The sequence below is a fragment of the Alosa alosa genome, chromosome 22, assembly GCF_017589495.1.
Source record: "Alosa alosa isolate M-15738 ecotype Scorff River chromosome 22, AALO_Geno_1.1, whole genome shotgun sequence".
NCBI classification, from domain to species: domain Eukaryota; kingdom Metazoa; phylum Chordata; class Actinopteri; order Clupeiformes; family Clupeidae; genus Alosa; species Alosa alosa.
Genome location: NC_063210.1, coordinates 26,842,617 through 26,857,616, shown reverse-complemented (window position 1 = coordinate 26,857,616; position 15,000 = coordinate 26,842,617). Strand labels below are relative to the sequence as shown.

Genomic DNA, 15,000 nt, shown 5'->3' with positions numbered 1-15,000 from the left:
TATTGAATGCCATGTAAGAGGTTGATCCAGGTGTGTGTAGGTCTAACCCTGTGTGTGTGGTGTGTTATTGAATGCCATGTAAGAGGTTGATTTAGGGATGTGTAGGTCTAACCATGTGTGTGTGGTGTGTTATTGAATGCCATGTAAGAGGTTGATCCAGGGGTGTGTAGGTCTAACCATGTGTGTGTGTGTGTGTGTGTGTGTGTGTGTGTGTGTGTGTGTGTGTATGTGTGTGAGTGGTGTGTTATTGAATGCCATGTAAGAGGTTGATCCATAAGTCCATTAATGACTCTGATGATTGATGGATTAGCCATCAGTGCCATGACACATTAGAGGTGGACAAGGCTGATCTGCTGTGGACTGATAAAGGTGTGTGTAGGTCTAACCCTGTGTGTGTGTGTGTGTGTGTGTGGTCTAACCCTGTGTGTGTGTGTGTATGTGTGTGTGCGCGTGAGTGGTGTGTTATTGAATGCCATGTAAGAGGTTGATCCAGGTGTGTGTAGGTCTAACCCTGTGTGTGTGGTGTGTTATTGAATGCCATGTAAGAGGTTGATCCAGGGATGTGTAGGTCTAACCATGTGTGTGTGGTGTGTTATTGAATGCCATGTAAGAGGTTGATCCAGGGGTGTGTAGGTCTAACCATGTGTGTGTGTGTGTGTGTGTGTGTGTGTGTGTGTGAGTGGTGTGTTATTGAATGCCATGTAAGAGGTTGATCCATAAGTCCATTAATGACTCTGATGATTGATGGATTAGCCATCAGTGCCATGACACATTAGAGGTGGACAAGGCTGATCTGCTGTGGACTGATAAAGGTGTGTGTAGGTCTAACCCTGTGTGTGTGTGTGTGTGTGTAGGTCTAACCCTGTGTGTGTGTGTGTATGTGTGTGTGCGCGTGAGTGGTGTGTTATTGAATGCCATGTAAGAGGTTGATCCAGGTGTGTGTAGGTCTAACCCTGTGTGTGTGGTGTGTTATTGAATGCCATGTAAGAGGTTGATCCAGGGATGTGTAGGTCCTGTGTGTGTGGTGTGTTATTGAATGCCCCAGGGGTGTGTAGGTCTAACCATGTGTGTGTGTGTGTGTGTGTGTGTGCGTGTATGTGTGTGAGTGGTGTGTTATTGAATGCCATGTAAGAGGTTGATCCATAAGTCCATTAATGACTCTGATGATTGATGGATTAGCCATCAGTGCCATGACACATTAGAGGTGGACAAGGCTGATCTGCTGTGGACTGACTGATAAAGGTGTGTGTAGGTCCAACCCTGTGTGTGTGTGTGTGTGTAGGTCTAACCCTGTGTGTGTGCGTGTCCGTGTGTGTGTGTGTGTGTGTGTGTGTCTGCAAGGAGTGGTGTGTTATTGAATGCCATGTAAGAGGTTGATCCAGGTGTGTGTAGGTCCTAACCCTGTGTGTGTGGTGTGTGTTATTGAATGCCATGTAAGAGGTTGATCAGGGGATGTGGTCTAACCATGTGTGTGTGTGTTGTTATTGATGCCATGTAAGAGGTTGATCCAGGGGTGTGTAGGTCTAACCATGTGTGTGTGTGTGTGTGTGTGTGTGTGTGTGTGTGTGTGTGTGTGTGTGTGTGTGTGTGTGTGTGTGTGTGTGTGTGTGAGTGGTGTGTTATTGAATGCCATGTAAGAGTTTGATCCAGGTGTGTGCAGGTCTAACCCTGTGTGTGTGTGTGTCCTCTCAGGGCATCTACAGCTGCTTTAACGGGGTGGAGGACACGGATCATTCCGGAAGCCTGCAGAGCCCTGACGTGACGACCAACTACGCGCAGGCCAACATGCTGAAGATGCTGCGCACCGCCAAGGACATTGTGTCCACCGCCCGCGTGGACACCTCCATCGACACCGCCACCAAGACCATCGAGAGCTGGGGTCGGCGTGGCGATGGGGTCGGGGGGGTCGGGGGGCCCTGTCTGCCCCAGCGCGACCTGGTCCACGGCCGGCTACCCTACGTGTCCAGCATCAGCGAGCATCCCCTGGGCTACCAGCAGAGGGCGCTCACCACGGCCACCTTCCCACAGCACTACGGCGACGCCTCCGGCCAGCCCCTGCTGGACACAGGGGCCCGTGGGGGGGGGGTCGGCAGCGTGGTGGGCGGGGCTCCTCGGCCCACGCCGCTCCGCTACACGCTCCCGGCGCGCGGCTCCGGTCACTGGTTTGAGCGCACGCTGCCCATCTCCAGCCTGAGCAGTCCGCACCTGGCCATGCAGGACCCTCCCTCGCCAACCTCGGCGGCCGCTCACGCCCACGGCCACGCCTCCCACGCCTCTGGCCCCGCCCGCTTCTACGTGGGCACGCCCCCGCTGCCCCCCCGACACGCCTCGTCCACCTTCCCCTTCCTGCGCTACCTTGAGAAGCGTCTCGCCCGGACCTCGATCCAGCAGCAGCAGGCCCGGGGCCCAGGTGCAGGCTGAGGCCAGCAGGGGCGGCAGTGCGTCTCAGCTGCGGCTGACCTCAGCCGCCCCGTGTCGCTGGGCCGCAAAGCTTCGCACAGCTACGTGCTGGGAGGCTCCTCCCCCGACGGCGCCCGTCGCCGTTGCCGCGACGACTACGACGAGCCCACCTCCTGCCTGGCGGAGCTGCGGGCCAATCAGCTGCTGGACCCCGGCGGCTACAGCACCCCCTGTGGCGGCGTCCACTACAGCCCCCGGCGGCCTGGCCCGTCCAGTTGCGGGCGTGCGTTGTCTGCGCGAGGCGTCAGGCCCGGCGATCTGGCGGCAGCAACTGGGCGGCGTCCCTCTGCTGGGCAAGGAGCGCGTGAACCGCCGAGCGTCCTTCCTCCGCGCCACCTGGGGCAACGACCGCATCCGACAGGTGGACGAGAAAAGCCCGTCCGCCCACGCTCACGCCCACGCCCACGGTCACTCTGGTCCAGCCGCCCGGGACGTCCCTGACCTCTTCCCCCGCGTGGTGATGTCGTCCGGCTCCGGCCCCAAGCCCACGCGTCTCTACGGCAGCACGGGGAACGCGCTGTGCTACCCGGTGTCCGTGGAGCGGGCGGCGTACCTGGACCCTGCGCACATGGCGTCCTTCCCGTACCGGCCGGCCAAGCTCAAGTACTCGCAGTCCACGCGTCTGCCCTCGTACCGCGAGGCCCTGCTGCAGAACCCTGGCGTCGGGCCCGCGTCCGTCTCCACGGCGACCGCGCTGCGCCGGTCATCGTCCACCGTGGTGCACAGACACTACTCCACCTACCTGAACGCCTACGACATGCCCATCTACCTGCCGCACACACACACACACACACACTCGCCTCTCTACCCAGCCAGCGCCGCCGCGAGGCCCTGCCAGCTCTACCCCTGCCACACACACACACACACACACGCACTGCCACGAGGACCCCACGCTCGTCCCCCACCTGGCCAACCGCCAGCTGGTCTTCCAGAACAATCTGTGCGCCGGGTCAGCCCGGAGGGGCCCGGGGGAGCAGGAACGTCGCCCGGGGAGTTGGCGGGGAGGATCTTGAGGGGTTGCCCGACAGCCCGGAGGAGAGGCAGGTGCTGGTTGCTAGGAGACTGAACAGCCCCTTCGTGCCAAAGCCTTGGGGGCGGTGCTCCAGCCTGGAGTCCGAGGTGTGAGACCGGACCGAGACGGACATAGAGACCAAGAGACTGGACTTCTCAACACTTCTTACAGAGAGAGAGGGAGATGGGGGAGGGAGAGAGAGGGAGGGAGGGAGGGAGATGGGAGAGGGAGAGAGGGAGAGAGAGGGAGAGAGAGATGGGGGGATGGAGAGATGGAGAGAGAGGGAGAGAGAGATAGATGGGGGGAGGGAGAAAGAGAGAGATGGGGGGATGGAGAGATGGAGAGAGAGAGAGATGGGGGGATGGAGAGAGGGAGAGAGAGAGATCTTACTGAAACACATTGGTGGCAGAAGTGACTGATTTGTGTTTGTTGGATTTCTACCTTTAGTAAATAAAACACTTAAGACAGCGGGCAGACCATACGTCTGAACAGGACAGGGGAGATGTCTGGACCTGCCAATCAAACAGCTGGACTCAGCTATGGGACTCTACCGACTCCTGACCAGGAGAGGAGGAGGAGGAGGAGGAGGAGGAGTGTAACCTCAGTGCAATAATTGCCGCCACAGCGTGTGTGTGTGTGAGGAAGAGCACATATCAGCTGAGACTGCTCCATCTAATCTTCAAAAGAAATACTCTTACTACGCAAAAATACCCAATAGTTCTTATGACGCTATTATCATATTATTATTATTATTGTTATTCTTATTATTATAGAACTAAATTTAACCTACTGATTGTCATGTAAAGGAGGTTTTAAACGTGTAATTGTAGCGGAGTGTCGTGCTGGTCAGCTGGTCATCCTCTGGAGAAGGATGGGACTGAGTGTTGCAAAGCAGAGGACACACACTGACTATTTTAATGCCCCTTCACACACACACACACACAGACTGACTATTTTAATGCCCCTTCACACACACACACACACACACACTGACTATTTTAATGCCCCTTCACACACACACACACACACACACACACACACACACACACACACACACACACAGACTGACTATTTTAATGCCCCTTCACACACACACACACACACACACACACACACTGACTATTTTAATGCCCCTTCACACACACACACACACACATACACTGATTATTTTAATGCCCCTTCACACACACACACACACACATACACTGATTATTTTAATGTTTGATTTTACAATTATCAGCCCCTTCACACACACACACACACACACACACACACACACACACACACACACACACACACACACACTGATTATTGTAATGATTGATTTTACACTTATCAGCCCCTTCACACACAAGCACACACACTGATTATTTTAATGTTTGATTTTACACTTATCAGCCTCCTCACACACACACACACACACATAGACACAAAAACACACACACACACACACACACACACACGCGTATCATCGCCAGCGGAATGTTTCTTATGGGCCGCAGGTGAACATGTCTTCCAGACTCATCTCCAAAACACAGGTGTGTGTGTGTGTGTGTGTGTGTGTGTGTGTCACCAGCTTATCGTGGGCTTCCAACTGAGAGGTGATGTGCCATCTGTACCTACAGCTTTTTGTCAGTTTAAATAAAGACCACAGCTTTGACACCGGCCCTTTAAGAGTCACTTCATATGTTTCAACAAACACACACACACACACACACACAGTTTAAATAAAGACCACTCAAGAGTCACTTTATATGTTTCAACACACACATACACACACACAGTTTAAATAAAGACCAGGGCTTTGACACCGGCCCTCAAGAGTCACTTCTTATGTCTCAACACACACACACATACACACTTTACATGAGTCACACACACCCACACACTTTATATGAGTCTAACACACACACACTTTACATGAATCTCACACACACACTTTACATGAGTCTCACACACACACTTTACATGAGTCTCACACACACTTTACATGAGTCTGACACACACACTTTACATGAGTCTCAAACACACACTTTACATGAGTCTCACACACACACTTCAAACACACACTTTACATGAGTCTCACACACACTTTACATGAGTCTCACACACACACACACTTTACATGAGTCTCACACACACACACACTTTACATGAGTCACACACACACTTTACATGAGTCTCAAACACACACTTTACATGAGTCTCACACACACACACTTTACATAAGTCACACACACACACTTTACATGAGTCACACACACACTTTACATGAGTCTGACACACACACTTTACATGAGTCTCAAACACACACTTTACATGAGTCTCACACACACACACTTTACATAAGCCACACACACACACTTTACATGAGTCACACACACACACACACTTTACATGAGTCTCAGCTTACTGTCTTCCTGTGGTCATATGCAGTATGTTTGGAGGTGAGTGAGTGACAGTGTGTGTGTGTGTGTGTGTGAGACGGAAAGAAACTGTGTGTGTGTGAGAGAGAGGCTGTGTGCGACTGTGTGTGTGTGTGTGAGAGAGAGAGAGAGAGAGGGGGAAAGAGACTGTGTGTGTGTGTGTGTAAGACAGAAAAAGAAACTGTGTGTGTGTGTGTGAGAGAGAGGCTGTGTGCGACTGTGTGTGTGTGTGAGAGAGAGAGGGGGAAAGAGACTGTGTGTGTGTGTGTATGTATCTCAAAGAGGGAACCTATCAGATGTAGCTCTTAATGGGGCCAAGACCCAGATGATTCTGTCTGAGTCAGAGAGTGTGAGAAACACACACACACATACTCACACACACACACACACACACACACAGAGAGTGTGAGAAAGACAGAAAGACAGGCTTTGGCGGCTAAACCACCTCTCATCTCATTCTGAGTGTGTGTGTATCAGTGTGTGTGTGAGAAAGAGAGAGTGTTAAAGTGTGGGAAAAGCCTCATGGCTGAAGAACATGACACACTCTGTCCCATCACACACACACACACACTAATTAGTCACTCCTATCAGCGTTATCTCCAGCATGGAGAACACTAGTCTCACACTTTCCCTAACTCTCTCCCTCCCTCTCTCCTCTCTCCCCCCCTCTCTTTCTCCCTCCTCTCTCTCCCTCTCTCCTCTCTCTCTCCCTCTCTCCCTCCCTCTCTCCTCTCTCCCCCCCTCTCTTTCTCCCTCCCTCTCTCCTCTCTCTCCCCCCCTCTCTTTCTCTCTCCCTCTCTCTCTCCCTCTCTCCACTCTCTGTTGCAAAATTTCCCCATAAATACATTCAGCTTTTACCCCACCATGGGGCAGATTTACTACACGCACACCGGATGCACACACACAAACACACACATGCACACACACACACAGTTACAATCTAGAAGAGTGCATCATATTAAAGAGAGAAGGTGGAGGCTTACCAATAAACAAGTTGGTTTTATTTTTTTAAATCTTCCAACATGCAAATATACACCCAGAGCAAAACATCTGCACCCAGAGCAAAACATCTGCGCACATCCCAAATCCTAAACGAATCCCAAATACAAAACATCTGCACAAATCCCAAATACAAAACGAATAAAGACTAAATAATGAATGGAGCGAACACTAGCCCTCAGGTGTGCAGGGGCCTCATTTATAAAGCGTTCTTACGCACAGATTTAATCTTAGACCGTGTGTGCGCTCAAATCCATGCCAACGCTCAGCTTCATAAAAAACGTCTTTGACGTGGAAAAGTGCTTATCTCCACGTGAGGTTCAAACTTGACGCTTTACCATTTCCCTTGTGGTAATGCCGGGTACTCTAAGTAATCTGAGGACTAAGTGCTATCAAAAATTCCAAGACCAACGATCTCATGTCTTTCTTTGCCATATGCATGATCAATATCAGAGAGATTTTTAAAGACGTTTTTGGATGCAGCTTAATGTTTCATGGTTTGGCATAAAACTGTTAATGAGAACTATAGCCCACTTAAGGAAGTGAAAAAAAACGTAGGCCTAGCTTACTTATTTCATAATATCTAAAAAAAACACCAAGACCTACGATAGAATGATTGAAACAGTCTTACAGGTGATCTATTATAGTGTTCTCACCAATATAAATTGACCATAAAATGTCCAATTGCCCTCGTTTAGGAGGAAAAGTACATTTGTGCCAGGGAGGTAGTGGTAAAATAAGAGGTGGGTGATCTATGAATTCTGCAATCTCGTGAGGGTGGACTGCGCCATGTATCGGATTTTAAAAGGCATTCAGAACATGTTTGATAATGGTGGAGGTTATTGTACAATATTGGGAATATAGGATAGTATTGATAATACAGTTTTGAATGTTAAAAAGTGAACAAACTCTTTTGAGGGTGGATAAAGTCCCGAATAAGAGGTGGGTAGGCCTAAACTCTATTTCTGAAATTTCAGAGGTGGATAAACTGATTTACTCAAGGCTTAACCTCCACTACATCCTAATTCTGCTTCATAGGCCTATTCCCAGCTCCATAACAGAAAAGGTAATATTTGAATGTAAGCTATACAATGTAGCCTATGATATCATATATAGCCTACACAATCAAGGGACGTAAAGTTATCTTCTGAAAGCAGGGGTATCTTCATATTTAGTGTTGCATGAGTTATGCGAAGAGGTGCAGAGCTCGTGACTTGTTTGTTTTTTTGACTGGCAGTGCCCAAGATCAGATGACAATGCGTGAGTTGGATAATGTAGGCTAAAATATAAAGGTAGGCCTAAAACAAACAATAAAAGGAAAAATGTTTAAGCCATTGGACATTATTGAAAGAAAACTCTACCTTCATCAGTGGAGGTATCCTTAGAAGAGCCTGAGGGCTGAAATGTAAACAAAGCACCTTGAGGGAGAAAGAAAAAGATATGTTAGCATTTCCATATTTTGATATTTAGAAGGGGATGCAGCTGCTTTCACAACTACCAATGCTTACTGTAAAACATCACAAGCTAATGTTATACATTGACCTAGGCCTACTTGTATCTTAATATAGCATTTAAGCATTCTGGTTGTTTGAGAATTAGACAGGCGCACCTGGTGCTTTAAAGACAGTAAACAGCTGGCGGCATGAATACTGCTAGACATGAAAGTTCCAGTCTGCTTTGATGCACGGAATTTATCGTGTGGTTTCATAAATAGATTATCACGGTTCGGAATAGTTTAGTATAGCAGAGAAGCTATATGCCACTTTCATCAAACCCTATTACAAAGCTATAGCAATGTTATGTCACTAAATCGATAAACAGTGATTCTGGAACAGATCTCGCTCTTCCTTATCCCGCTAATAAACATATTACAGTATGTAAACATATTCATCTGCCTTCGAGAAAAAAAAAAGGTCGCTAACTGTTCTAGTTTGTTTACAAGCAGCATGGGCTGTCAGGCAGGTAGTTAACATAAAAAATGTTTGCTACAGTACACCATTTGTACAAGACAAGTAGAGCTATTTTATCCAGTGTAATTTATCACTTACCACTATCTTGTTTTTCTTGTCCTCCTCTTCCTTTCTCTTCTTTCTTTTCTGGCTTCCGGACGCATAACTCCGCTTCATTATGACTTGTCTTGGGGCCCCTGGCCAGCTCGGGCCCCAAGCAATTGCCTGGTTTGCTTGCCTTCTAGCGAAGGGCCTGCACACTTCTCCTTTGAATGTCCATTCAGACCTGTGTTGTTGTCAGCGGTATGTGTGTGTGTGCGTGTGTTACAGGGGAACGAAAAATTGGCTATGTGTGTGTATGCGGCTGCAGAGTCAGATGAGGAAAATGTGTGTGTGTGTGTGGGTGTGTGTGTGTGTAAGTATGTGCATTATTCATGTGCTTCTATCAGAGAACAAAGTCAGCGACGGGAGAATGGAGCACTGAGCGATGTTTAATCAAAAAGCTGCTCCTCGCACACACACACACACACACACACACGCACGCACACACACACCAATCCTACAATATGCTCGCTAGAAGGGGACAGAATTTAAAACAGGTATGTCTATCTTGTGTGTGTATGTGTGTGTGTGTGTGTGTGTACCTTGATCTCTTTCTCTATCCCTCTCTCTCTCTCGTGAATGTCCTCTACTTTAAATCTCACAATTTTCCCTGATAGAGGCCTTTGGGTTATAATAGGATATATAGGAGTGTGTGTGAGTGTAGGGGAGTATGTGTGTGTGTGTGTGTGTGTGTGTGTGTAGGGGTGTAGGGGAGTGTGTGTGTGTGGGGGGGGTAATAGTGTGTGTACAGTATGTGTGTGTGTGGAGGGTGTAGAGGAGTATGAGCCAGATGTAATGCATTTGGCGGACGTGAAGGCATGATATAGTGCGAGTGAAGGCATGATATAGTATATGTATGCTATGATCATAGACTGTATATATAGAACTGACAGTGTTCCGCCTTTTACAAGGGATGCGAAGTCCAGAGCCCCTTCTGGTGGCTGGTTGCAGTACAATGCGTAACTCCGCCCATCCCCATGTATGTACAACTGAATACCTACCGCCACAGAAGTAGCTCTAACGGAGGTGTCTTTGTCGTTAACGGAAAAAAATGCGACGCTAAGCAAACTGGCTAGTAGTTACATTAATATGACAGGTTGATGAGGTCCTGTTTCATATAACGCTAACTTACGCTTGCTTTATCACATCATAAACTGTACCTCGACTATGTAATCCCCATGTACAGTCAATGGTTACCATGTTGAGATGGCATACATTCAGATTTGAGATTTTTGAAAACAGCAAAAACTAATAAAACCCACTAAACATGCATCGAATTATTACTGAGCTGTTTCTGCTAATCTTCACCTCAACGACTAACTTAGCTCCACCGCTTACAGTAACGCTAATGTGCTAACGCTAACATGCAACTGGCTGCAACGATTTCTGATGTTAGCCGATTAGTATTCACCATATACTAATTTCTCACAGTCTGTAATCAACATAATAAGCATCAAACATAATCAAACATAATGATTGATGACAGAGTTGCAGCGGTTTGGCTTGAATTCCCTGCTATTTGAAAACAAAGAAGATGGATGTTGCTGTTGGTGAACAGGACACGAAGTTGTTTTATTTTTTAAGTTGGCAAAGTTTGAATCCAGCTAACCAGTCTGCTGGTGGGAAATGCATGGGACTCAGCAGCCATGTCCTATTGAGTGCAGAGGGAATTTGAAAGACAACCCATTATCCCGCCCTCGACTGGAGTGCCAACAGTGAGTGCCCAGACCCTACATTTTAATGTGGGTCTGGCTCGTCAGGCTAGCATTTACCTGCATTTAACTGCGGAAGTGGCGGAAGTTTTTAGGCGCAGAATAGACGTGCGCTTTCACAAGCAAAGCCCTTTGTACATACCGCAAAATACATAATTGTAGGCACCCCTTTATGCTTCCCTCCCATCTCTTTACGCTTAAACTCCCACCTCTCTCGCCTCCCTCTAAGAATGCATATGCATGACACGGAAAAGCCGAGTGCCATTTTCAGCTCCCCCCGCTGAGAGGCAGTCTGGCCGATGACCTCGATGCGGCCTGTTTGTACATACCTCGCAATGATTTTACCTCAGCGGACCCCCGGGTGAAGATCACTGTAATAGGATAGATAGGGAGTGTGGTGTGTGGAGGGGTGTATGGGAGTGTGTGTGTTTGTGTGTGTGTGTGTGTGTGTGTGTGTGAAGATCACTGTAATAGGATATATAGGAGTGTGTGTGAGTGTAGGGGAGTATGTGTGTGTGTGTGTGTGTGTGTGTGTGTGTAGGGTGTAGGGGAGTGTGTGTGTGTGGGGGGGGTAATAGTGTGTGTACAGTATGTGTGTGTGTGGAGGGTGTAGAGGAGTATGAGCCAGATGTACGTACATTTGCGGACGTAGCGTTATGATATAGTGCGTAGCGTTATGATATAGTATGTAGCGTTATGATCATAGACTGTATATATAGAACTGGACAGTGTTCCGTCTTTTACAAGGGATGCGAGCGCTAGTCCAGAGCCCCCTGGTGGCTGGTTGCAGTACAATGCGTAACTCCGCCCATCCCCATGTATGTACAACTACCGACCTACCGTCACAGAAGTAGCTCTAACGGAGGTGTCTTTGTCGTTAACGTTAGAAAAAATGCGACGTTGGCAAACTGGCTAGTAGTTACATTAATATGACAGGTTGATGAGGTCCTTGCTTCATATAACGTTAACTTACGTTGCTTTATCACATCATAAACTGTACTGACTATGTAATCCCCATGTACAGTCAATGGTTACTCCATGTTGAGATGGCATACATTCAGATTGAGATTTTTGAAAACAGCAAAAACTAATAAAACCGGCTAAACATGCATCGACTATTCACAGGGAGCTGTTTTGCTAATCTTCACCCCCAATCAGCGACTAATAGCCTACCGTTTACAGTAATCGCTAATGTAGCTGCTAACGTTAACATGTAATTAAGCTGTGTACGTATTTCTGATGTTAGCTGATTAGTATTCACCATACTAATTTCTCACAGTCTGTAATCAACATAATAAGCATCAAACATAATCAAACGCAATGATTGATGACAGAGTTGCAGCGGTTTGGCGAATTCCCTGCCATTTGAAAACAAAGAAGATGGATGTTGCTGTTGGTGAACAGTGTGACCGCGAAGTTAAAGCTTATTTTAAGTTGGCAAAAAGTTTGAACTAGCCAACCAGTCCGCTGGTGGGAAAATGCATGGGACTCATAGCTGTCCTATTGAGTGCAGAGGGAATTTGAAAAGACAACCCGATTATCCCCCCTCGGACTGAGCACTGCCAACAGGTGAGTGCCCAGACCCTACATTTTAATGTGGGTCTGGCTCGTCAAACTAGCATTTACCTCCGTTTAAATTTCACGGAAGTGGCGCGAGGAAGTTTTCAGAATAGGCGGCGCTTTCAAGCAGTCTTTGTACATACCGCCAAAATACATAATTAGGCACTCTTTATGCTTCCCCCCATCTCTTTTACGCTAAACTCCCACCTTCGCCTGGATCCTCCCATGAATGCATATGCATGACACGGAAAAGCGCAGTGGGCCATTTTCAGCTCCCGCGAGAGGCAGTCTGGCCGTTGACCTCGATGCGGCCTGTTTGTACATACCTCGCAATGATTTTACCTCAGCGGACCCCCGGGTGAAGATCACTGTAATAGGATAGATAGGAGTGCGTGTGTGTGGAGGGTGTATGGGAGTGTGTGTGTTTGTGTGTGTGTGTGTGTGTGTGTGTGTGAAGATCACTGTAATAGGATATATAGGAGTGTGTGTGTGAGGAGGGTTTAGGGGAGTGTGTGTGTGTGTGTGTCATCTCCACCTGTGGTGATATCTACAAGACATCTACGATTTAACACACACATGTTCTAATCCATGGACATGGCCCTGCGATTACACTCCTACCATAATAAATCTATTCTACGTCCTGTCCAACACACACACGCACACACAGATGCACACACACACACATGTAGATTATATTCAGGGCTGGGAAGGTTACCTGTTTCTCCTTCAGCACACAGCTAACCAGCTGATTGAAGACAAGTCATTACTCTAACAAAGGACATGAGGCGGACACACACACGCACACACACACACGCACGCACGCACACACACACAGGTGCGCACACACACACACACACAGGACATGAGGTGGACAGACACACACGCTCACACACAGACACGCGCGCACACACACAGGACATGAGGCGGACACACGCACACACACATGCACACACACACACACACACACACATGCACGCACACACACGCACGCACACACACACACACACACACACACACACACAGGACATGAGGAGGTTTTTGCCACTACCATTAAGAAACTGTCGCTATGCTTTCTTGTGCCACTGCTAGCCTATTTCAGGATGACTGCATAAACATACTGTAAATCTAGTGAGATCTGTGGATCTGCGTTGTATCTTCACAGGCGAAAAGTTCTCTTTTGAAGTGGCCCGTATAGCTATTTTACTCTGGCCCATGACACCTTCACGGAACACTATGACACGCTGCTATTTAGAACTACAGTATGATGCAGACGGACGCACATCTCCACACGCATACTTCCTGGTGGAATATCTCACAAACTCTTCATTCAAGAAATTACAAAAATAAACAGCAGAACTTACCGAACACAAAAGGTGTAAAGCAGTCCCCTGTACAATTAGCCGTTCCAGAGTAATCCAGTTTTGAAATTAAAGCAAATGTCTACATGGTCTCCAACTTTGGGTTTTTGTAATACCTGATTTCATAAAAGGCCAAATGCAAAATAAATGTTACAAATATTGCCTAGATAACTGTAAATACTAAAACCAGAGTTTTTTAACGTAATTTCACAAGCAGGCATATATTTAAGTTTCTTAAAGCTGAGCTGTGCTTACATTTTCAGTTAATGATTTCATAACCAAATAAAAAATAAATGCTAAATGTTAAATATAGCCTAAATATTTAAATCATTTGATGATGTACAGTATAGTTAGATCAAGTTGGATAGTTGGATTATAGGATGCTCCAGAACTCACACAAACGGAGTCTTGAAGGAGCCACACCACTTGTATGACAAGACATAGCATATGAATGTGGTTCTATTGACCTTCAGTTTGTTGCAACTGTGCTTGGAGGACAGCTGGTAGGTTTAGGGCAAACTCAGCACATTTTAATCGTATCGCAATAATGCCGATAACCGTGATCATTTAAGTTACTACAATCATGATATCACATTTTCACACCGTTTCTCTAGTGGCTGGTAAAAATGTTAAGTGGATGGTAGATTTTGGAATCTACCAGCCACAGTGGCCGGTGGACAAAATATTTCATTTCCATCCCTGACGCGCACACACAAACACACACACACACACACATGCATGCACACAAGCACGCACCGCACATATGCACACACAGAATGATAAAAGACCTAAGATTCCTCTCCTTCAACATCATCTCATTACCCCTCCTCCAACACACACACACACACACACACACACACACACACACACACACACACACACACACTGAAAAAACAGAGGCCAGGGAAAACATGACAAATCCATCTCCTTAAGTATGATCGCATTACAAGACAAACTTTTCCCTCAGTGCTCTTCACCACTCTCTCTCTCTCACACACACACACACACACACACACAGACGTGCACACGTGCACACACACACACACACACACACACACATACAGTACATACTCGCACATGCACATGCACATGCCACACACACACACACACACACACACACACACGCACACACACACACACACACACACCACAGGCTCGCCACCTCGTCCAGAGATTTATAGTCTCATCTAAAGAGAGAAATATCAGCTCGCCAGACTGGGAAAAGCAATCTGAATCCAGCATTATAATCTTGGCACACACACACACAAGTGCACCTACACACACACACACACACACACACACACACACACATACAAAAACACACACACACACACACACACATACAAACACACACACACACACATACAAACACACACACACACACACACACTCTATGCTCTTTGCGTCCTTATCTTGTCTTTG

The 15,000-nt window shown here is 47.4% G+C and overlaps 1 pseudogene; it reads left to right on the top strand.

Moving 5' to 3' along the window:
- LOC125287212 overlaps positions 1-3,668 on the top strand; it is a 128,849-nt pseudogene extending 125,181 nt beyond the window's left edge.
- Positions 3,669-15,000: the final 11,332 nt, after the last annotated feature.